The sequence below is a fragment of the Macaca nemestrina genome, chromosome 1 (assembly GCF_043159975.1).
Source record: "Macaca nemestrina isolate mMacNem1 chromosome 1, mMacNem.hap1, whole genome shotgun sequence".
NCBI classification, from domain to species: domain Eukaryota; kingdom Metazoa; phylum Chordata; class Mammalia; order Primates; family Cercopithecidae; genus Macaca; species Macaca nemestrina.
This window is the reverse complement of record NC_092125.1, coordinates 4,371,673-4,395,713: the sequence shown is the minus strand read 5'-3', so window position 1 is coordinate 4,395,713 and position 24,041 is coordinate 4,371,673. Positions and strand designations below refer to the sequence as shown.

The following is a 24,041-nucleotide window of genomic DNA, read 5'->3' as shown; positions in this document are numbered from 1 at the left end:
CACATGCCAAAAGCGCTGAGGTTGAGAAACTGGTCTAGCGTAACAGAACGGGGAAAGTAGACCTTTTTCCCTACTGTCCTGACCACCAGTAACAGCAATCACAAAGAAGGGACGGTGGGTCGTAAATGTGAAATTCTCCAACATACATGTGCAAAAGAGCTCAGGAAATGTATTAAGTAGGCGTTGTAAAATGCCATCGTTATCTACTATGTGTAAACCGTCTCAACATGGGCACAACTGGCCTTGTTTTTCCCTCCTCTTTTTACAAGAAAATGAACCTGACCCAAATAGAACTTTTGCTCTATTCAGACATCAAAATAGAAACTAGTGGTAACTATTAAGTGTGTAGTTACTTGTGGAATTAAGACTAGGAGTTAAAAGGGAGTGAGTGTACTTTGTAATGACCACATGCTCTGATAGTGTATAGTAGTGCCATTTTTTCACTTTTTATTTAATTTTTTTGAGACAAGGTCTCACTTTGTCACCAAGGCTGGAGTGCAGTGGTGCAATCACAGTTCACTGTAGCCTCAACCTTCCAGGCTCAAACAATCCTCCCACCTCAGCCTCCCGAGTAGCTGGGACTACAAGTGCATGCCACCATGCCTGGCTATTTTTTTTTTTTTTTTTTTTTTTTTGAGATGAGATCCCATTATGTTATCCAGCTGGTCTCGAGTTCCTGCACTCAAGCAGTCCACCCACCTCGGCCTCCCAAAGTCCTGGGATTACAGGTGTGAGCCACTGCACCCAGCTGAGTACTGCCATTTTAAAAAATGGGACAAGAACATTTACAAATACATTTAAAGGCTGGGTGTGGTGGCTCACGCCTGTAATCCCAGCACTCTGGGAGGCCGAGGCGGGTGGATCACCTTGAAGTCAGGAGTTGGAGATCAGCCTGACCAACATAGTGAAACCACGTATCTACCAAAAATACAAAAATTAACCGGTGTGGTGGTGTGTGCCTGTAATCCCAGCTACTCGGGAGGCTGAGGTGGGAGGATCACTTGAACCCAGGAGACAGAGGTTGCACTGAGCTGAGATGGTACCACTGCACTCAAGCCTGGGTGACACAGCGAGACTCTGTCTCAAACGAAAACAAAAAAACAAGCACACACATTTAAAAATGTTGTGTGGGCAAAGCACACAGAAAAAAAAAGCTTTTAAAGAAACATTTTTAGTTATTATATTAGTGATGGTAATATTAGTACTGCAGCTCCGACACTGTTATGAGTAATGTAGACAAATCAAATGAGCAAGGATGAGGTATTCTGATTCCATTCTAGATTCTGGTTTTGAGAATCATATTTTCAACGTGGAAGAACGTGTATACAGGATTCTCAAGATAGTAGAGGTTAAGTAAAATTCCCTATTGTTCTGAATCTGAATGTAAAGTATCAGTGCGAATGCATGAGGTATTTTCTATTCTCTTCATGTGTGTATATATGCAAAATCTTCACTGAAAAGGCCCAGAAACAAAGCAACGACCAGCACAGTAGCAATCAGCATCCTTATGCCCAGATTATTTTCTTCAAATACCATTTCCCACTAAAAGAAACAAATGCTTCATGAAGAAATGACTGATTCCCGGTTTGGGGCAGAAAATATACATTTTGACCTTTGTCATATCATCTAGTCCTGTCAGATAGGAACAAAACTACGAAGACCACTAGGGCCATGTAAAACGGATTCAGGAGCCAATGGGAAAAGGCATCCACCCACTAAAGATGAGACAATTTACACTTCAGTAATTCCAAGGGACTGAAAATGATCAAACATATTTAAATCCATAAGTTCTTAATTATATTAAAAATTCTTCAAAATTTTTTAATCATCACATTTGGAGGATGTTAGGGAACCAATTCTTTTTTGGGGAGAGGAGGGTGGGGGACTCATTCCTTATCTTAGAAAACTTTTGAGAGAAAAGAATCCAGTACTTTTCCCAACTTTCCTACATGGATTGTACCACTGGGTAACCTAATGGCAGATGAGAGGAGCCATCTCTTTATGAAAGTAATGCAACTAATAGACAGGCGAGCGCGGTGGCTCACACCTGTAATCCCAGCACTTTGGGAGGCCGAGGTGGGTGGATCACGAGGTCAGGAGATCAAGACCATCCTACCCAACATGGTGAAACCCCGTTTCTACTAAAAATACAAAAATTAGCCAGGTTTGGTGGCATGCACCTGTAGTCCCAGCTACCCGGGAGGCTGAGGCGGGAGAATTGATTGAACCTGGGAGTCGGAGGTTGCAGTGAGCCGAGATTATGCCACTGCACTCCAGCCTAGCAACAGAGCAAGACTCCATCTCAAAAAAAAAAAAAAAAAAAAAAAAAGTATTGCAACTAACAAATGAAAAAAAAAGTGGTAGAATTAGAGTATTACAATTCTGTAATTGCCAGTGGATTAATGGCTTTAGGCATTGGGCATCAGTGACTATTAACATAGCAAGAGAGTTTACCAATGTTTTGTGCTTTCTGATTTAAGATCCAATCGTGACTTAGTCTTGCCATAGAGTCTGAACCTAAGTTTCATCATACCTTGGGATCCAGCTGCTACATCGTAGGAAGTCCAGAACACGTTGAACTCCACCGAGAATACTTAATCAGTAACATCCAGATTGTGGGAAATTTCACAGGTCAAAGGATTCAGGTTTTTCAACAGATAAATTGTCAGGATAAGAAAGAGAGGGGAAACTTATAGCTTCAGAGACTTAAAATCATAACTAATTTTCAAAAAATAGCGATGGGGTCTTGTTATGGTGCCCAGGCTGGTCTCCAACCACTGCCTCAGCCTCCCAAAGTGTTGAGATTACAGGCATGAGCCACCACACCCAGCCACGATTTTTTTAAGTGGACACCCATAGAGTCCCAGGTGTTCACTATAAATAAATACAACCAAGTAATTGTCTTCGTGGTTTCTTGGCGGTGGTGGTGGTTGGGACATGACAGGGGTGGGGCCCATGGATGGTCCTCTCAGTGGCTTGCAAAATTCTATTCCTTGACCTGGATGGTAGTTACAAGGGTGTTTGCCTTCATTACGCTATACAATCATTTTTGTATGATTTTCTGTATTTATGTTTTATTTTCCCAAGAAAAAAGCCTTAAAAGAGTAAAAAGAAAGTAGATGGCAGAAATTTGTGGAATCTTCCCCCAGCAACATAAAAACGTGGGGGGTTTTTGTAACTTGGTGTTTACACTTTACAATTAATACTGTAATGAGAAATACTCGTGTGGGCCACTAGGGTGCACAATTTGTTGCCCGCAGCGTCTGCGGCGCTGGCACTGATGTAGGGGGGATGCTAAATGCTCCAGTAATGCCACCCGAGTCTCGGGATTAAGCAAGATTACGCATTGCCCTTTGAGCATGAGCTACATACCTCAGTGCCAATGCTGGTGAGTCGTGTTTGGAAAGTCAGGTCCAACATGTAACATGCACATACAGGGTACACACTGAAAATACTGTAGCTTTATCCTCTTTTAAGATAAGGTTCAATTTACTTGAGTTATTAGAACAAAACCTCATAAACCATGGTAAAAAAGGAACCTCTAAACTTTTTTTTTTAGAGGAAGTCTCCCTCTGTCGCCCAGGCTGGTATGCAATGGCACAATCTTGGCTCACTGCAGCCTCTGCCTCCCGGGTTCAAGCGATTCTCCTGGCTCAGCCTCCAGAGTAGCTGGGATTACAGGCGCCCGCCACCACGCATGTCTAATTTTTGTATTTTTAGTAGAGACGGGGGTTTCACCATGTTGGTCAGGCTGGTCCCGAACCCCTGACTTCAAGTGATCCACCTGCCTTGGCCTCCTAAAGTGCCAGGATTACAGGCGTGAGCCACCGCGCTCGGCCCAAAACCCTGAAGACTTAGTGTGTGGAGAATGGAAGGTGAAAAGTTTTCGTGGTGGTCGTCTTCTTTTTTTTTGTTTGTTTGTTTTGAGATGGAGTCTCGCTCTGTGGCCCAGGCTGGAGTGAGTGGCGCGATCTCAGCTCACTGCAAGCTCCGCCTCCCGGGTTCACGCCATTCTCCTGCCTCAGCCTCCCGAGTAGCTGGGACCACAGGCGCCGCCACTGCGCCCGGCTGGTTTTTTGCATTTTTAGTAGAGACGGGGTTTCACCGTGTTAGCCAGGATGGTCTCGATCTCCTGACCTCGTGATCCGCCCGCCTCGGCCTCCCAGAGTGCTGGGATGACAGGCGTGAGCCGCCGCGCCCGGCCCGTGGTGGTCTTCTAATGAGACCACAGCCCACTGGTGGAGGAAAAGAAACGCGTGAGAGCTATTTGGAGCCTCCCTGAAAAGTGTCACTTTGCTGTGGATGGACCGAGAACCACACCGCGACGGGCCAGGCTTCGAGGGCCAACACGGAGTGAGAGATGGCCCTGCAGGGCCCCGGCTTGCGAGCGGCGGCGAGGCCAGTCACCACTAGTCATCTAAGAGCCGGCTTTCCTCCCTGCGGTGTGGAAAGGGCTGCCGGTCGCAGAATCTTAGTGGTACGAGCCCTGCCCCTCCGCTGAGAAAGCAGCTGTCCTGTCATCTTTCTCACAGGGGAAGAACAGGTGATACAGCTTCTTCCTGTTCGTAAATCACAGACCTCAGAGGCTTTGTATTGCTGAGGAAACAAAAAGCTTATGAATTGTTCACAGGCTGAGAAATAAGAAGCTTTGAGGTTTTGTTTTTTCCACAAGGCTGCAATAAAAAATACAGCAGTAAATCCTAACCTTTAGCTCTGATTGCTCTTATTTCACTTTGATGCCTTTCCAGCCGGCCCAAAAGTGTGGTGCTGTGATACACACAGTATGTGTGTATATGTGCATGTGTATATATGTATGTGTGTGTGTATATGTGTGTATGTATGTGTGTATATGTGTATGTGTATATATGTGTGTGTGTGTATGTGTGTGTATGTGTGTATATATGTGTGTATATATGTGCATATGTGTGTATGTATGTGTGTATGTGTGTATGTGTGTGTATGTGTGTATATATGTGTGTATGTATGTGTGTATGTGTGTATGTGTGTGTATGTGTGTATATATGTGTGTATGTGTGTATATATGTGTGTATGTGTGTGTGTGTATGTATTTATGTGTGTATATATGTGTGTGTATATGTGTGTATGTGTGTGTCTGTATGTGTATGTATGTGTGTGTATATGTGTGTGTGTATGTGTGTATGTATATGTTTGTGTATATATATGACTATTTTGTGAGATTTCACGTGTGAGTTCATTAGCGGTGCCCTGGAATCACAGATCCTTCCTGCTGCGGTGATGGCGTCTTGGTGGCCCCGAGGTGGACTGCTGCTTGACTGTGAAGAAAGAAAAGAGGACAGGAGGGACCGCCAGGACCACATTGGAGAGCTGCAGTGAAAGAATCCTCACTCGATGGACACCATGGCTTTTTGCTAAGCCCTGGTTCTCTCTACGGACCCCATGCCTCATCTCCAGAGCCAAAACCCAGCCTTTCTCATTCAGGGACACCCACCAGAGCTTTGGGAACACATTTCGTTCTGGGTCTGTTAAGTACCCCCATAGGGTCCTGAAACGCCAGGCTGCTTCTTGCCCCTGCCAGCCTCAGGTCCCAGAGGCCCACTCCTGCATCTAGGACGCCTTCGCCACCACGTCCTCTCCCAGCGCTTATGCAGCAGGTAAGTAAAGGGGCCCTGGCCTCTACAGAACCGAGGCAGCCTCCTAGTTCAGCCACTCTCATGTGACTGTGGCCAAACTATTTAACCTCCCTAAGCTTCTGTTCTCTCTTCCATTAAATATGGATGATAAGGATAATAATATTGACCTCATAAGGTGGTTGTGAGAGTTAAATGAGAAAAGATATTTAAAACTTAGGCGGGGTATGGTGGTTCATGCCCATAATCCCAGTACTTTGGGAGGCTGAGGCAGGCAGATCACCGGAGGTCGGGAGTTCGAGACCAGCCCAACCATGGTGAAATCCCTAAAATAAAATAAAAATACAAAATTAGCCGGGCATGGTGGTGCATGCCTGTAATCCCATTGCACTATTGCACTGCAGCCTGGGCAACAAGAGCGAAACTCCGTCTCAAAAAAAAAAAAAAAAAAAAAAAAAAAAAAAAAAAAAAATATATATATATATATATATATATATATATATAAACTTAGTGTCATTCCTGGCTTATAAATGGTAAGTACAATGTAGCTCTCACCTTTACGCCAGGCTTTAGAAACGCAGTTCCTTTCAACATGCTAAGGGGCGCTGTAGGAGAGACTGCTGTGTAGCTGTGAAGAAAGTCTCAGAGATGTAGTAGATTCTTCATAAACGCTAATAGATGAACGGATGGATGAGAGAATGTAGTGATCACTTCCCAATGATGAAGATTATGGCAAACATTGATTCTAAGCTCCTAGAAGATAGAAACCATGATTTAATTCTTTTTATTTTTTTCTTTAAGACAGAGTCTCACTCATTGCCCAGGTTGGAGTGCAGTGGTGTGGTCACGGCTCACTGCACCCTCAATCTCCCTGGGCTCCGGTGATCTTCCCACATCGGCCTCCCGAGCAGCTGAGACTACAGGTGCATGCCACCACGCTCAGCTAATTTTTCTATTGTTTTTAAAAGATGGGGTTCTGCCATGTTGCCCAGGCTGGCCTCCAACTCTTGCGCTCAAGCAATCCTCCTGCCTTGGCCTCCCGAAGTGCACAGTCATGTGTCACTTACGAATGGAGACACATTCTGAAAAAATGCATCATGCTGCGATTTCGTAATTGTGTGAACATCACAGAGTGTACCTACACACGCCGAGATGATACAGCCTCCTACCACACACCTAGACTATATGGTACAGCCAATTGCTCCTAGGTTACAAACCTATACAGCATGTTACTATACCGAATACTGCAGGCAGTCATAACACAATGGGAAGTATCTGTGTATCTAAATATATCTGAACATAGAGAAGGTACAGTAAAAATACAGTATTATAATCTTATGGGATTCTAAGATTATAATCTTACCATAATATAATCTTGTATATTTGGTCCATCCTTGACAGAAACATTGTTATGTGGCATGTAACTGGCCAACATGGTGAAACCCCAACTCTACTAAAAACACAAAAATTAGCCAGGCATGGTGGTGGACGCCTGTAATCTCAGCTACTCGGGAGGCTGAGGCAGGAGAATCGCTTGAACCTGGAAGGCAGAGGTTGCAGTGAGCCAAGATTGCGCCATTGCGCTCCAGCCTGGGCGACAGAATGAGACTCTGTCTCAAGAAAAAAATATATATATACATGTGGCATGTATAACTCTTTGAATCAAAGAAAAGTGAAAAGATGACCCCAAAAAAAATAGATTATGAGGCCGGACATGGTGGCTCATGCCTGTAATCCCAGCACTTCGGGAGGCCAAGGTGGGCAGATCACTTGAGGTCAGGAGTTCAAGACCAATCTGGTCAACACAGCGAAACCCTGTCTCTACTAAAAATATAAAAATTAGCTGGGCGTGGTTGGCGCATGCCTGTAATCCCAGTTACTCGGGAGGCTGAGGCAGGAGAATTGCTTGAACCCGGGAGGCGGAGGTTGCAGTGAGACAAGATCATGCCACTACACTCCAGCCTGGGTGACAGGGCGAGACTCCATCTCCAAAACAAAACAAAACAAAATTATGAAGAGACTATGCTTAGACTAGGGACTGGGATGCAACACAGGTTCAATCTTCCTAGAGTAAATCTTTAATAAAGTATACACACAGAAAAGTGCCCAAATCATAAGTGACCAGCTAAACGACCTTTTACAGTGTGAGTACGCATCTGTGATCAACACCCACAAGAACATTGCCAGCGCCCAGCACTGCTGCCCTCCCACTCACTGACCCGCCTTCCAACTTCTAGGGCATAGATTTTTGTTTTTGAACTACGGATTTTTTGGTTTTGTTTTTTGAGGGTTTTTGTTTGTTTGTTTGTTGTTTTTTGTTTTTTCTTGAGACAGAGTCTCATTCTGTCGCCCAGGCTGGAGCGCAATGGCACAATCTTGGCTCACTGCAACCTCTGCCTCCCAGGTTCAAGCGATTCTCCTGCCTCAGCCTCCCGAGTAGCTGAGATTACAGGCATCCACCACCATGCCTGGCTAATTTTTGTGTTTTTAGTAGAGTTGGGGTTTCACCATGTTGGCCAGTCTGGTCTCCAACTCCTGACCTCAAGGGATCTGCCTGCGGCAACCTCCCAAAGTGCTGGGACTACAGGTGTGAGCCACCTCGCCCGGCCTGTTTTTTAACTTTGGATAAATGGTAACCTACAGTGTACACATTTTTCTGTCTGCCTTCTTTTCGTTCAACCTTCTATTTCTGAGATTCACCAAGGTTGTCCCATTAAGTTCTAGACTTAAATAGTATACATGTTGTAGGGTTATTACTGACAAATAACATGGCAGAATGGAAAAGAACATGAAAGCAAAACCCCTGCAACCCATTAATATGTGTTTCATTTAATGACAGTAACTCTACTGACAAAGGACAAGAAGCAATGACACCTGGCCGAACGCAGTGGCTCACACCTGTAATCCCAGCACTTTGGGAGGCTGTGGCGGGCAGATCACTTGAGGTCAAGAGTTCAAGACCAGCCTGGCCAACATGGTGAAACTCCATCTCTACCAAAAACTACAAAAATTAGTTGGGAGTGGTGGAGGGCACCTGTAATCCCAGCTACTCGGGAGGCTGAGGCAGGAGAATCGCTTGAACCTGGGAGGCCAGGTGGTTGCAGTGAGCCAAGGTTGTGCTGCAGCACTCCAGCCTGGATGACAGAGTGAGACTCCATCTCAAGAAAAAAAAAAAAGCAATGACACCGACTAGCAATGACTATTCTTAGTGCCTAGATTGTAAATGTCCTAATTTGAATATTAATATGAATTCATGAGTTTTGAAACTTTTTTTCTACCTCTGCCCACTGGAAGAGCCTAGACGAAATGGTTCTCAGTAGCAGTGAGCTCTCCTGGGGCCCGGTTCTTGGGTTCCAAATACTATATCCACCAGGAGAGGCTGGGTGCACTGGCTCACGCTTGTAATCCCAGCACTTTGGGAGGCTGGGGTGGGCAGATCATGAAGTCAGGAGTTCGAGACCAACCTGGCCGACATGGTGAAACCCCGTCTCTTCTAAAGATACAAAAACTTAGTGAGGCGTGGTGGCGCGTGCCTGTAATCCCAGCTACTTGGGAGACTGAGGCAGGAGAATCGCTTGAACCCGGGAGGCGGAGGTTGCAGTGAGCCAAGATGACACTCCAGTCTGGGTGACAGGGCGAGACTCCATCTCAAAAAAAAAAAAAAAAAAAGAAAGAAAAGAAAATGTACAAGATGTTCCAGGGATATCCTTTGTGTCAGAAAGTAAGACAACTTGGGTCCACAAGGAGCCACTGACTGGGAAACAAGTCTTTGAAATTTAAATAAATAGAAAGAAAAAAAAAGGAAGGAAGGAAACTATCAAAGACCTTTTGAATCTTATCAGAGATACAGGAACCAATTAGATGAAGTAAAAAATGGAACAATTTCAGCATCAGAAAGAATAATCACTATAATGGATTGAAAACAACAAAATTATAAAATTTATATAAAATATACATAAAAATTTATATTAAATTTATATAAAATGTAATGATACATCATTATATCAAGTCCTCTCCACCCCCACAAAAAATCCCTCATTGTTGTCTTTGGAGGTTGCAGAGGGACAAACACATTGTGCTGAAAATTGGCAAATGAAAGGAATGAGTCAAGCATTTATCCTGTGTCTTCCCATACAGTCTCTACAGTCTGTAGCTTGCTTTCTTTTCTTTCTCTTCTTTCTTTCTTTCTCTCTCTTTCTTTCTTTTCTCTTTCTTTCTTTTTCTTTCTCTCCCTTGCCTGCCTGCCTGCCTGCCTTCCATCCTTCCTTCCTTCCTCCCTCCCTCCCTCCCTCCCTCCTTTCCTTCCTTCCTTCTCTCTTTTTCTTTGTTTCTTTCCTCTTTTTAGAGAGATGGGGTCTCACTATGTTGCCCAGGCTGGTCTCAAGTTCCTGGTTTCAAGTGATTCTCGCACCTCAGCCTCCCAAAGCACTGGGATTACAGGCATGAGCCACACGCCCAGGAGTCTGTATTTCAAAGTAACCAAAGAGTTCATAAAGGAAAGTTCTTTTTTTTTTTTTTTTTTGAGACAGTCTCACTCTGTTGCCCAGGCTGGAGAAAAGACATCCACTTACTGAAACTGAAAAAGAACTTTCCTGGCCGGGCACGGTGGCTCACGCCCATAATCCCAGCACTGTGGGAGGCCAAGGTGGGTGAATCACCTGAGGTCAGGAGTTCGAGACCAGCCTGGCCAACATGGTGAAACCCCGTTTCTACCAAAAATACAAAAATTAGCCGGGCATGGTGGACACCTGTAATTCCAGCTACTCAGGAGGCTGAGGCAGGAGAATCACTTGAACCTGGGAGGTGGAGGTTGCAGTGAGCCCAGATCACACCACTGCACTCCAGCCTGGATGACAGAGCAAGACTTTGTCTCAAAAAATTAAATAAATAAATGACATTGGGGAATGGCAGGTAAGGGGAGTGATTAAAATAGGCTTAAAAGGCTGGGTGCAGTGGCTCGCACCTGTAATCCCAGCATTTTGGGAGGCTGAGGCTGGTGGATCACCTGAGGTCAGGAGTTGGAGACCAGCCTGGCCAACATGGTGAAACCCCATCTCTACTAAAAATACAAAAATTAGACAGGCGTGGTGGCAGGTACCTGTAGTCCCAGCTACTCAGGAGGCTGAGGAAGGAGGATCACTTGAACCCAGGAGGTGGAGGTTGCAGTGAGCGGAGATCGTGCCCCTGCACTCCAGCCTGGGCAACAGAGACTCCATCTCAAATTAAAATAAAATAAAATAAAGTAGGCTTAAAAGAGGCTGCAACCAAAGACAATTTGTGGCACTTATCTGGGTTCTGATTTGAATGAAACAATTATAAATGTTCCACATACAGGGAAATGTGAACATGAAGTGGGTTTTAGCTGATACTATTGGTAATTTTATTATATAATAATAATACCATTGAAGTTATTTCTCTCTCTCCCTCTTTTTTTTTTTTTTTTTTTTTTTTTTTGAGAGTGCCTTGCTCTTGTTGCCCAGGCTGGAGTGCAATGGCACGATCTCCGCTCACTGCAACCTCTGCCTCCCGGGTTCAAGCGATTCTCCACGCCTGGCTAATTTTTGTATTTTTAGTAGAGATTGGGTTTCACCATGTTGGTCAGGTTGGTCTCAAACTCCTGACCTCATGATCTACCCACCTCGGCCTCCCAAAGTGCTAGGATTACAGGTGTGAGCCACCACACCTGGCCTCTCTCTCTCTTTTTAAAATATACTTTTGTAGAGACAGGCTCTCTCTATGTTGTCCGGGCCAGTCTCAAACTCAGGACATCCTCCCTCCTCAGCCTCGCAAAGTGCAGATTTGGGATTATAGGCAGGAGCAATGGTGCCAGCCTTAAGTTGTTGTTTTTAATGCCCGTATGTCTCAGAGATAGCTACTAAAGCATTTATGGCAAAGTCATACGATGAATATTATTTGCTTTAAAATATTCTAGTAAAAAGAGCGGAGGGAAACAGAAGAAATAAGGTGAGCCAAACGTTGGGTGTTGAGGCTGGCTCAAGAATGTTTGAGTACTCACTATGTTATTTCCTTTATTGGGGGCATTTTTGAAATTTTCCAAAATAAAAAAAAATTAAATTTTATCCCACATTTAAACGTATGTGATTGGTGTAAACTACATTAAAATCTCATGAATTTTGACGAATGGAAATGAAGGCCAGAGCAGGAGGAACACAGCAGAGAGGGAGGCTGGGTGGAAGAGACAGCAGATGAGCTGAGTCTGAAAGATGTCAAGTTGAAGTGCCTGTGAGAGATGCAGGGACAGTCGCCGGGCAGGGAGCTGGGCAGCAGTGTCTGGCGTTCAGAAAAGGGGATGAGGCCACAGGCTGACACCGGAAGCCACGCGCCTGTGGATGGTGGCTGCAGTTCTGGGAAGGGTGGGCAGTGTAAGAAGGAAGGTCCGGGCCCTGGCAAAGCCCCAAGGAGGAAAAGCTGACAAAGAAAAGCTCAACTAAGGGCTGGGCATGGTGGCTCACGCCTGTAATCCCAGCCCTTTGGGAGGCCAAGGCTGGTGGATCACCTGAGGTCAGGAGTTTGAGACCAGCCTGCCCAAAATGGTGAAACCCCATCTCTACTAAAAATACAAAAATTAGCCAGGCGTGATGGTGGACATCTGTAATCCCAGCTACTTGGGAGACTGAGGCAGGAGAATCACTTGAACCCAGGAGGCAGAGGTTGCAGTAAGCTGAGATCACGCCACTCCACTTCAGCCTGGACGACGGAGCGAGACTCCGTCTCAAAAAAATTAAAAAAAAAAAAGTCAACTAGAGGCTGGAGATCAACCAAGATGAGCACCAAAAATAGTGTCATCGAAGTTTAGGGACATGAGTGTTTCAAGAAAGAAATAAACCACAGTGTCAGAGAGGGTTGGTCAAAATAAAGACTTGAAAATGGGCCTTGGAGAATTCTTATGTTTTTGCAACACGTACTGAAATATTTAGGGATAAATGATACGCTGTCTGGTGTTTTCATTAAACTTATCCAGGGTGAGGTGAGAGGGAGCAGGTGGGGATGGTGGCAACAAGATTGGCCGTGAGTTGTGACTACTGACGCCGCGCATGAAGCACGTGGGAGTTCACTGCACTGTTCCTTCCACCTATATGGATGTTTGAAATTTCCCATAATGAAGGCTTTTTTATGTTTCCATAACAGTTATTAGCCTGTGGATTTCTCATTACAGAGACCACCAGTAACCTCTGCGTGGGTAGTTTGGGTGGCCTATGAAGACAGAGGCCAGGCTGAACGGATGAAGGAGTAAGTAAAGGTCAAGTTCTCAAGACAGTGGGGAAGGCAACAGACAGCTTGTTCAAGAAATTTAACTCTGAAGGGGAGAAGGGGCAAGGGAGTAGATAGGGGAGGCTGTGAGGTCGAAGACGGTATTTTATTCTTCAGACTGGAGGGACTAGAACTTGGTTATAGCCTGATAGGGCTGAGCCAGCAGACTGGAAAGTTTTTGAAAAAGGAGGGAGCCCGAGAAAGTAGGAAGGGATGGGCGGGAGGTTCCAGATGAAGAAACTGGCCTTAAATTTGATAACAGCTCTTCCTCTGGTACAGAAGAAAGGGAGAAGAAAGTGGGCAAGGAGGCCGAGGTGGGAGGATAGGTTGAGAACAGGAGTTTGAGACCGGCCTGCACCATAGCAAGACACTGTCTCTACACAAGCAAAATAAAAATTGGTTGTGTGTCGTGTAGTTCCAGGTACTTGGGAGGCTGAGGTGGGAGGATTCCTTGACCCCCAAGAGTTTGAGGCTGCAGTGAGCTATGATTGCACCACTGCACTCCAGCCTGGGTGAAAGAGGGAGACCCTGTGTCAAAAAGAAAGAAAAGAAAAGAAAAGGAAAGAAAAGCAAGGAAAGGGAAGGAAAGGAAAGGAAAGGGAAGGAAAAGGAAGGAAAGGGAAGGAAAGGAAAGAAAGGAAGGTGAGTGAGGGCACAGGTGGTCAAAGGTGAGTGATGGGGCATACTCCTGGCAGGTAACTTTTCTCTTCCCTCTTGACTGGATGGTGAGGACATTCACTAAGAGTGGGAGTGAGGCCGGGTGCGGTGGCTCATGCCTGTAATCTCAGCACTTTGGGAGGCTGAGGCAGACGAATCACTTGAGGTCAAGAGTTCAAGATCAGCCTGGCCAGCATGGTGAAACCCCATCTCTACTGAAAATACAAAAATTAGCTGGGTGTGGTGGCGCACGCTTGTAATCCCAGCTACTTGGGAGGCTGAGGCACGAGAATCACTGGGACCCATGAGGTGGAGGTTGCAGTGAGCCGAGATCACACCACTGCACTCCAGCCTGGATGACGGAGCGAGACTCTATCACAAAAAAAAGGGGGGCGGGTGGGGAGTGGAGGCGAAGAAGCTTGAGGCCAGAAATAGTGGAGCAAGGCGTGGTGGCACAGGTCTGTAATCCCGGCGACTCAGGAGGCCAACATGAGAGGATCACTTGAGCCCAGGAGTTTGCGACCAGCCTGAGCAACATGATGAGACTGTCTCTACAAATTTTTTTTATTTTTTATTTTTTAGATGGAGTCTTGTTCTGTCGCCCAGGCGCACTGCAACCTCTGCCTCCCGGGTTCAAGAGATTCTCCTGCCTCAGCAGATTACAGGCACCTGCCACCATGCCCAGTCAATTTTTGTATTTTTAGTAGAGATGGAGTTTCACCATATTGGCCAGGCTGGTCTTGAACTCCTGACCTCATGATCCGCCCACCTCGGCCTCCCAAAGTGCCGGGATTACAGGCGTGAGCCACCGTGCCCGGCCAAGAAATTTTTTTAAACTACCCAGGTATGGTGGTGCACACCTCTGGTCCTAACCAGTCAGGAGGCTGAGGTGAGAGGATGGCTTGAGCCCAGGAATTCAAGGTTTCAGTGAGCTCTGATCAGGTTAGTGCATACTCCAGCCTAGGCAACAGAGCAAGACCTTGTCAAAACAAAATGAAACAAAACAACAAACAAAAAACAAAAAAAACACACCAACAAACACAAAACAAAACAAAACAGCCTAGGCATGGTGACTCATGCCTGTAATCCCAGCACTTTGGGAGGCTGAGACGGGAGGCTCACTTGAGGTCAGGAGTTCAAGACCAGGCTGGCCCACATGGTGACAACCTCTCTCTGCTAAAAATACAAAAATTAGCCAGGTGTGGTGGCACACACCTATAATTCCAGCTACTCGGAAGGCTGAGGCAGGAGAATCGCTTGAACCCAGGAGGTGGAGGCTGCAGTGAACCAAGATTGCACTATTGCGTTACAGTCTGGGTGACAGAGCAAGACTCTGACTCAAAAAGAAAAAATCTAAAAATTAAAAAAAAAAAAAGCATGAAGAATATTTGAAAATGAGAGAGTTCACTAGAAAACACTGTGAAGCAGTGTCAAGGATCCAAATGACATGAGTGGACATGAAAACGACACGCCCTGTTTTGTGAAATTCCAGCAATACTCAGCAGCCTGATTCTGAGCTCACAAGGAGGTCCAGGCTCATCCCACTGCTGGAGGGATGTGGATAGGATAATTGAACAAGAGAGTCGAGACCTGTAGTTCTTCAATGTTGCCGAACAAATTACATCCAAACTTAGCAACTTAAAACAGCAAGATTTCTCATTGCACACAGGCTCTGAGGGTCAGGAATCCTGGAGCAGCTAAGCTGGACAGCTCCTGCCCAAGGTCTCTCACGGGGCTGGGGTCCTCTTCAGGCTTGCCAGGGCGGAGGACCTGCTCCCGAGCTCACTGGCACGGTTGTTGGCAGGCTTGGGTTTACCGCTGATTACTGGCAGGAGGCCTCGCCACTTGGGCTCCCCACAGGGCTGCTTACAACATGGTGCCGAGTTTCTCCCAGAGTGAAACTCTGACGAGAAAAACAGAGAGCCCCAGCCTAAGACGGTGGCATTTCACAGCACAACGCATCATCTCAACATTTTTACTTGCCTTTGCCCATCGCCCATCAGCTTCCTGAAAGCGGGGACTGAGTGTGTCTGTCTTGTCCACTGCTGTACCCTTAGAGGAATGCTAGGCACATAGCAGATGATCGATTTTTTTTTTTTTTTTTTTTTTTTTTTTTTTTTTGAGATGGAGTCTTGCTCTGTCGCTAGGCTGGAGTGCAGTGGTGTCATCTCGGCTCACTGCAACCTCCGCCTCCCGGGTTCAAGTGATTCTCCTGCCTCAACCTCCCAAGTAGCTGGGAATACAGGTGCTCTAATTTTTGTATTTTTAGTAGAGATGGGGTTTCACCATGTTGGCCAGGCTGGTCTCGAACTCCTGACCTTCTGATCCACCCGCCTCGGCCTCCCAAAGTGTTGGGATTACAGGTGTGAGCCACTGGGCCTGGCTTTTTTTTTTTTTTTTTTGAGATGGTCTCACTCTGTTGCCCAGGCTGGAGTGCAGAGGCATGATTATAGCTCACTGCAGCCTCAAACTCCTGGGCTCAAGCATTCCTCCCACCTCAGCCTCCTGAGTAGCTGGGATTACAGGTGTGAACCCTGAAAATCCGAGACAGGTTCCAGTTAACTTAGAAAGTTTATTTTACCGGCCGGGCGCGGTGGCTCACGCCTGTAATCCCAGCACTTTGGGAGGCCGAGACGGGCGGATCACGAGGTCAGGAGATCGAGACCATCCTGGCTAACACGGTGAAACCCCGTCTCTACTAAAAAATACAAAAAACTAGCCGGGCGAGGTGGCGGGCGCCTGTAGTCCCAGCTACTCGGGAGGCTGAGGCAGGAGAATGGCGTGAACCCGGGAGGCGGAGCTTGCAGTGAGCTGAGATCCGGCCACTGCACTCCAGCCTGGGCGACAGAGCGAGACTCCGTCTCAAAAAAAAAAAAAAAAAAGAAAGAAAGTTTATTTTACCAAGGCTGAGGACACACACTTGTGACACAGCCTCTTAAACTGAACCTTGGGAGGTCCTGACAACACGTGCGCAAGATGGTAGGGGCAGTTTGGTTTTATACAGTTTAGGAGACGTGAGACCTCAATCAGTATGTGTAAGATGTACATGGGTTCAGTCTGGAAAGACTGGACAAAGCGGGACAACTCCACTCCAGGAGGACGCTTCCGAGTCATAGGTAGGTAAGAGACAAAGAGTTGCATTCTTTTGAGTTTCTGATGAGCCTCTCCAAAGAAGGCAAACAGATATGCATCTATCTCAGTGAGCAGAGGGGTGACTTTGAATAGAAAAGGGGGCAGGTTTGCCCTGAGCAATTCCCTGCTTGCTCATTTTGGGGCCCCGAAACTTATTTTCCCTTCACGCAGGCATGAGCCACTGTGCCCAGCTCTAAAATATATCTTGAAGTAAATGAATGAAAGAGTTAATGAGTGAGTGAAACCCACCGGAGAAAACTGTAGTTACACTCAGTGAAAAACCTGCTTTTTGAGGTGGGGGAAGAGCTACCATGGGCTGGATTATACATTTTTATAGGTGGCCTAGTGCAGTGGCTCACATCTGTAATCCTGGCACTTTGTGAGGCCGAGACAGGCATTTCACTTGAGGCCAGGAGTTCGAGACCAGCCTGGACAACATGGGGAAATCCTGTCTCTACTAAAAATACAAAAATTAGCCAGGCGTGGTGGCACGCCTGTGATTCCAGCTACCCCGGGAGGCGGAGGTGGTGTCAGAGTTGTTTGAACCAGAGCAACTCCATCTTGAATAGTTTTACCCATAAAACGAGGCTGAGATCTACTGGGCTGCATCCCCAGCCTGTCAGGCATTCTAAGTCACAGGATGAGGTAGGAGTTGGCAAAAGATACAAGTCATATGTTAGCCAGGCGCAGTGGCTCACCCTGTAATCCCAGCACTTTGGGAGGCCAAGGCAGGCAGATCACCTGAGGTTGGGAGTTCAAGACCAGCCTGACCAACATGGTGAAACCCCATCTCTTTTAAAACACAAAAAATTAGCCAGGCATGGTGTTGCACACCTGTAGTCCCAGCTACTCGGGAGGCTGAGGCAGGAGAATGGCGTGAATCCGGGAGGCAGAGCTTGCAGTGAGCCAGCATCCTGCCACTGCACTCCAGCCTGGCGACAGAGCAAGACTCCATCTCAAAAAAAAAAAAAAAAAAAAGATACAGGTCATAAAGACCTTGCTGATACAACGCATTGCAGTAAAGAAGCGGGCCAAAACCCACCCAAACCAAGATGGCCATGAGCGTGACCTCTGGTCGTCCTCACTGCTACACTCCCATTAGCTCCAAGACAGCCTACGAATGCCACAGCGACATCAGGAAGTAACCCTCTATGGTCTAAAAAGAGGAGGCATGAATAATCCACCCCTCGTTTAGCATATCATCAAGGAATAACCATAAAAATGGGCAACCAGCAGCCCTCGGGGCTGCACTGTCTATGGAGTAGCCTTTCTTTTATTCCTTTACTTTCCTAATAAACTTGCTTTCACTTTATGGACTTGCCCTGAATTATTTCTTGTGCGAGATCCAAGAACCCTCTACTGGGGTCTGGGTCAGTACCCCTTTTTGGTAACATCTTTCTGGTGATCACAGAAGAGACTATAGTGTGGAAACCCTGACCCAAAGGCTAACTTTGAGCTGGGTGTGGTGGCACGCACCTGTAATCCCAGCTAGTCAGGAGGCTGAGGCAGCAGAATCACTTGAATCCCAGTGACAGAGGTTGCAGTGAGCTGAGATCGCACCACTGCACTCCAGCCTGAGCGACAGAGCAAGACTGTCTCAAACAAACAAACAAACAACAACAACAACAACAACAAAACACAAAGGCGAACTTTGGGTAAGTGATGGGGTTCAGTAACATCTTTCTGGCAAACCATGGAAGGGACGATACTGAAGAAACCCCCTGACCCGAAGGAAATAGATTGAAGCACTGACTGGCCGACTCTGGGTAAGTGGTGGGGCACTCTGGTAAAGGATGGGGTTGAATTAGAGGCCCGACTTAGGGGCATTAGAGTCTCTCCTAAGACAGAGTGGGATAGAGGCCCCCCTTAATAAAAGGCAAGGATGTGGTGAAACCCTGTCTCTACTAAAAATACAAAACATTAGCCAGCCATGGTGGCAGGTGCCTGTAATCCCAGCTACTTGGGAGGCCGAGGCAGGAGAATCGCCTGAACCTAGGACGCGGAAGTTGCAGTGAGCCGAGATCATGCCACTGCGCTCCAGCCTGAGCAACAAGAGCAAAACACGGTCTCAAAAAATAAAGGCAAGGATGCTTGACCGACCTTGGGTTAGAAGCCCAACTTGGGAGGGTTAGAGTCCTTTCTTAGATTTAGGGGGTCACAGGCCCTTCTCAGTAAAGCCCCTTTCAGCTAAGAACGGGTTTGGCACTATGGGATGTTAACTGCTGTTGTCTTTACATTAATCTGCCTTGCACTCTTTGCTGATAACTGTGGGTGACAGGATTAAGCGTGTACAGGATCATGGGACATGGGGAGCTTTTTTCTCCCTAAAAGGGGAAACTTGAGAGCTGATGGGACTTCTGGAACAGATCCCTTCACTACAGACAAGCAGCCGCCTGAACTTTTCAGGGTCACTGCAATGGGTGGGTCTTTCTCTGGCTCTCTGAGCACCTCACCTTCCCCACCCTGCCTCAGGCAATGCTTTCCTCTCTCTGTACAAACAGATTAAATGGTAAAAATCTCCTCTATGAAGTTGTGATAAATGGAAGAAAGGATTTGCAAGGCTAATCTTAAACTGTAGTGAATCTGGTGTGCTTTGCGTGTCTTTCTGTGTTCTGTGATGGAGAGAAGTATCTTAGGACAGAATGAGGGCCTAGGACACCTGTAAGCCCGCTGTTCAGGGACGGGTCAGTTAAAAACTTTGGCCGGGCATGGTGGCTCACGCCTATAATCCCAGCACTTTGAGAGGCTGGGGCGGGCAAATCACAAGGTCAGGAGTCCGAGACCAGCCTGACCAACACGGTGAAACCCTGTCTCTACTAAAAATACAAAAATTAGCTGGGTGTGGTGGCAAGTGCCTGTAATCCCAGCTACTCAGGAGGCTGAGGCAGGAGAATCGCTTGAACCGGGGAGGTGGAGGTTGCAGTGAGCCGAGATTGCACCACGGTACTCCAGCCTGGGCCACAGAGTGAGGCTCTGTCTCAAAAAAAAAAAAAAAACCTTTGCTGCAGGTAGCTGTAAAAAACTGGATGAGGTTTCCTTCTTGTCTTGTATGTCCTTGGGAGCTTGGCCTTGTAACCATGTGGCTGTGCTCTCTCTTTTCACAATGGCAGCCTGGGTTCGGGGCCTGTTCCTGGCTTAGGGAATGAGGCTTTTATCTTCTGTCTGTCTGCTTATGTATATGTGTCGTGTGTGTGATGTTTACATATAAAAGAGCTTGGGTTGATCGGCTTAAAAACAAGTGCTTAAATCAAATATTTTGACAGAAAAGTATAAAGTCTAATGCCTTTTAGTTCATGTGACTTAAGTAATCTTTGGGAAATAAAGATCGTTTTAAAGATTATTGGTAAAATAAAAATATCTTCAAAAAGGTAAATATTTGGTCTAAATTACGCAGGTCAGATATTGTTTGCTAAATGCTTTAAGGTTATAAACTGCTTCTCTGACTTTTGGAAATTGTTCAATTTACCTACCTTGCTGTGTATGAACATATCGGCTAAAGTTAAAGGGGTATTATTCAGTTTCTCCATAAATTAAACATTGGAAAAAAAGCACAACAGGTTTTTCCTAAAGCAAAAAATTTGCTTATGATCTGCTGTTTAACAAAATTTGTAAAGGGTTATAAAAAGTTTATGAGAATCTTACAAACATTAAAATTCGGTAAATATGTCTAGAAGGTTTTATTAAGAATTGGGTTTGGCTGGGTGCAGTGAATCATGCCTGTAATCCCAACACTTTGAGAAGCCAAGGCAGGCGGATCACTTGAGGTCAGGAGTTCAAGACCAGCCTGGCCAATATGGTGAAACCCCATCTCTACTAAAAACACAAAAAATTAGCTGGGCAAGGTGGCCTGTGCCTATAATCCCAGTTACTCGGGATGCTGAGGCAGGAAAATTGCTTGAGCCTGGGAGGCAGAGGTTGCAGTGAGCTAAGATCATGCCACTGCACTTCAGCCTGGACAACAGAGTAAGACTCTGTCTGAAAAAAAAAAAAATTAGCCAGGCGTGATGGCACACACCTGTAATCCCAGCTACTCGAGAGGCTGAGGCAAGAGAAATGCTTGAATGTGGGAGGTGGAGGTTGCAGTGAGCCAAGATTGCACCACTGCACTCCAGCCTGGGCAAGAGAGCCAGACTCTGCCTCAAAAAGAAAAAAAAAAAGAATTGGGTTTAACATTAATAGTACACTAATGTAAAGGTGAAATTTGGCTTATATTGTATAAAACTCATACAGGAAACACTGTCAAATATGGAACAGTTTTTGCTTTTCTTTGGACTGTATTTTTATAAATGTGTTATTGCCATATGTTCCAAAATAACAGGAAATTCCTATAATTCTGATATGACTTAGTATATGTTATTAATCATTATAATTGTTACATAATATCATTGTATGCCACAGAGGTAACCAAAAAACCAAAGTCTTATCTAAGATTTCATTTATGGGACAGAGTTCCATCAAAGCCAATTTAAAAACAGCTTATGTGGGCTGCGCGTGGTAGCTCACACCTGTAATCCCAGCAATTTGGGAGGCTGAGGTGGGCAGATCACAAGGTCAGGAGATTGAGACCATTCTGGCTAACACAGTGAAACCCTGTCTCTACTAAAAATACAAAAAAATTAGTCAGACGTGGTGGCGGGCGCCTGTAGTCCCAGCCACTTGGGAGGCTGAGGTGGAAGAATGGTGTCAACCCTGGAGGCAGAGTTTGCAGTGAGCTGAGATCACACCACTGCACTCCAGCCTGGGCGACAGAGCGAGACTCCATCTCAAAGAAAAAAAAAAAAAAGGTTATGTGAAAAATAGTTATTCTTGCTGCATTTTATACAAATAATCAGGCCAAAGAAAAACATCATTTGTCAATCATGTTTTTGACTGTGGCTGTCCTAAGACATTTTGCCATCCACAGACAATTGTTGTCTTAATACTCTTCAAAAGGTAGTTTATAATCAACTATAGAACTCTAACAGGTATTCTTAAATGCAGGTTTCTGATAACTTTGGAAATTGTGATATTAAAATAGAGGAAAAAACTTTCAGAACTCTCACGGAGAACTGGAATGTTCATGAGTATCAAATAGAACAGGAGTTAACTGCATAAACTAAACTAAAGAATTCTGAAGTAATCTTTTTGACTTTGCTTAAAACATTATCGATTCTTTGTTTTGCTTTTCAGAGTCAAGGAAACTTTTGAGCTATTTGCATTTTTTAACAATTGAGTAAAATATACTCCTATGAACAAACTTTGGAGCACGTTTGTTTCTCTGTACCTGATTTCTCCAAAATTTGCTAACTATTTGTGAGTATTCTTAACTTAACTGGCAATATATTTATTTGCCTAATTGCAATAAGAATTTTTTTTATAACAGGACACAATTGGAAAAGCTGGTTATTTTACCAAGGCTTTAACTGGAATGGTGTGTTTTCCTTTAAGGAATTAAACTTGACTTGTAGAGCCAATAAAAGTCCCTTGGTAGAACTGGCCTCATACCTTGCCTGCACAGTCCCTGTACAGGGTTTCTGACCTGTGGTAAGTAAAGAATGTCACTTTCCAACAGGCCCAGGAGCCCCAAGTTATCTTGCGACCCCAAGAGGAGAGGAATGTACTCCTCTCATAGGTATCTGAGGATACAAACCTGTGGCAGAGCTTGGCTCTGAAAAAGTCTTATCTAAGGCCGGGCGCGGTGGCTCACGCCTGTAATCCCAGCACTTTGGGAGGCCGAGACGGGCGGATCACGAGGTCAGGAGATCGAGACCATCCTGACTAACACGGTGAAACCCCGTCTCTACTAAAAATACAAAAATTAGCCGGGCGCGGTGGCGGGCGCCTGTAGTCCCAGCTACTCGGGAGGCTGAGGCAGGAGAATGGCGGGAACCCGGGAAGGCGGAGCTTGCAGTGAGTGGAGATCGTGCCACTGCACTCCAGTCTGGGCGACAGAGTGAGACTCCGTCTCAAAAAAAAAATAATAATAATAATAAAAGTCTTATCTAAGATTCCTTCTGTGGAACAAAGTTCCATAAAAGCCAGTTTAAAAACACCTTTTGTGAAAAATAATTATTCTTGCTGTATTTTATACAAATAATCAGACCAAGTATAAGAAAGCAAATCGGTCTTACCATGATTTGTATTTAGTAAAAATGGGAAACTGGAGACAGGAAAATTATATTTCAAGAACTATAATACACCTGTTATTAGATTCTAGTTTCATCCATTGTTTTTAAGTTTGTTTCCGCAATTTAGGCTAACCCTGCTTATTCCTGTGAACCAACCAGTGATCTCTGGCTGCAGCTCAAAAAAAGGAAAAACAGGGATGGGTAATGTAAAAATCTGGATCAGTATTCTAATTCTGGGCATGCATTGGAATTGCTAACAATCCCATATCAGCTTAGTTCCAACAGTTGCCCAGTTGATGGGAAGCCTTCTAATTTAGTTTACTTGTAATAATTTTACTTATTTTGCTTTACTCTTGTGGAATACATTGTTATTGTACTCTTTGTGTAAAAATGAGGATAAGTTTACTCAATGTTTTCTTAAATTTAACACTTACGATATCACCTTTTGTCGGAATTCAAGAGTTATGAATGGCCCTCACCACACGGGTGCTTTCTGACTGAGCTCCCCTCTACCCTGAATACAAAAGACCCAGTAGTTGGGCATCATCACCCCTATTTAGCCTGAAGAAGTTGCAGAAGATGGATCTTTGTCCCTCTGCAACTCTTAGGATTAAGGATTCTCTTATAAAAGGGAGGTGAAAAATGTCAGAGGCATTTGAATCAGGGCAATTCCATCTTGAGTAGGGGCTGGGTAAAGTAAGACTGAAATGTACTGGGCTACATTCCCAGGTAGTTAGGCATCCTAAGTCACAGGATGAGACAGGAGGTTGGCACAAGATACAGGTCATAAAGACCTTGCTGATAAAACAGTTTGCAGTAATGAAGCCGGCCAAAGTCCACCAAAACCAAGATGGCAACGAGAATGACCTCTGGTCGTACTCACTGCTACTAGCACCATGACAGCCTACGAATGCCATGGCAACATCAGGAAGTTACCCTATATAGTCTAAAAAGGGGAGGCATGAATAATCCACCCCTTGTTTAGCATATCATCATGAAATAACCATAAAAATGGGCAACCAGCAGCCCTCAGGCGGCTCTGTCTATGGAGTAGCCATTCTTTTGTTCCTTTACTTTCCTAATAAACTTGCTTTCACTTTACTCTATGGACTTGCCCTGAATTATTTCTTGCCCAAGATCCAAGAACCCTTTCTTGGGGTCTGGATTGGGACCCCTTTTCCAGTAACAGTGGGTGAATCTCTTGAACCCAGGAGGCGGAGGTTGCAGTGAGCCGAGATCACACCACTGCACTCCAACCTGGGCA

The 24,041-nt window shown here is 45.4% G+C and overlaps 1 long non-coding RNA gene across 3 annotated transcripts in view; it reads right to left on the bottom strand.

The window, feature by feature from the left end:
* Positions 1-24,041, bottom strand: part of LOC139357217 (uncharacterized) — a 62,980-nt gene that overhangs the window by 24,012 nt on the left and 14,927 nt on the right. For 2 of the 3 annotated variants that reach the window (XR_011610062.1, XR_011610057.1), the window contains exon 2: positions 6,165-6,362. This is a non-coding gene — a long non-coding RNA (uncharacterized lncRNA). Of the gene's footprint in view, positions 1-6,164; positions 6,363-6,972; positions 6,996-24,041 lie in introns of those variants that run through there. The other variant, XR_011610058.1, reaches the window with a different exon arrangement.